Here is a 278-nt window from a genome sequence, read left to right on the forward strand (position 1 = left end):
TGCTCCTTCCAACAGCTCATGGCAATAGTGGGGGAAACCTTCTGGCTGTTAGAGGGTTTCACTGCGTATTCTTGGCAGCTTGAGCAAGTCTTTCCAGTACTTGCGATGCTTAGAATGAACAGCAGAGCGAGCCCAGATGCAGCAGGGCACCCAGCTCCTCTCCTGGTCACCTACTGGTGCGGTCAAGGCCAAGACTCTGCAGAACCGTCCCCACACACCATCCCTTCAGGCTGAAGCTCTACTGCCCCGTGCAGAAGCGTGAATCAGCAGCCAGGGAT

At 55.8% G+C, this 278-nt stretch overlaps 1 protein-coding gene across 1 annotated transcript in view; it reads right to left on the reverse strand.

Annotated features, from left to right (window-relative positions):
* The window catches only part of CCNI (cyclin I), a gene marked incomplete at its 3' end in the record, with an annotated part of 6,886 nt that overhangs the window by 537 nt on the left and 6,071 nt on the right, over positions 1-278 (reverse strand). The gene's annotated exons all lie outside the window — the stretch shown is intronic.

This window comes from Buceros rhinoceros, unplaced genomic scaffold (assembly GCF_000710305.1).
Source record: "Buceros rhinoceros silvestris isolate BGI_N320 unplaced genomic scaffold, ASM71030v1 scaffold22054, whole genome shotgun sequence".
Lineage (NCBI taxonomy): Eukaryota > Metazoa > Chordata > Aves > Bucerotiformes > Bucerotidae > Buceros > Buceros rhinoceros.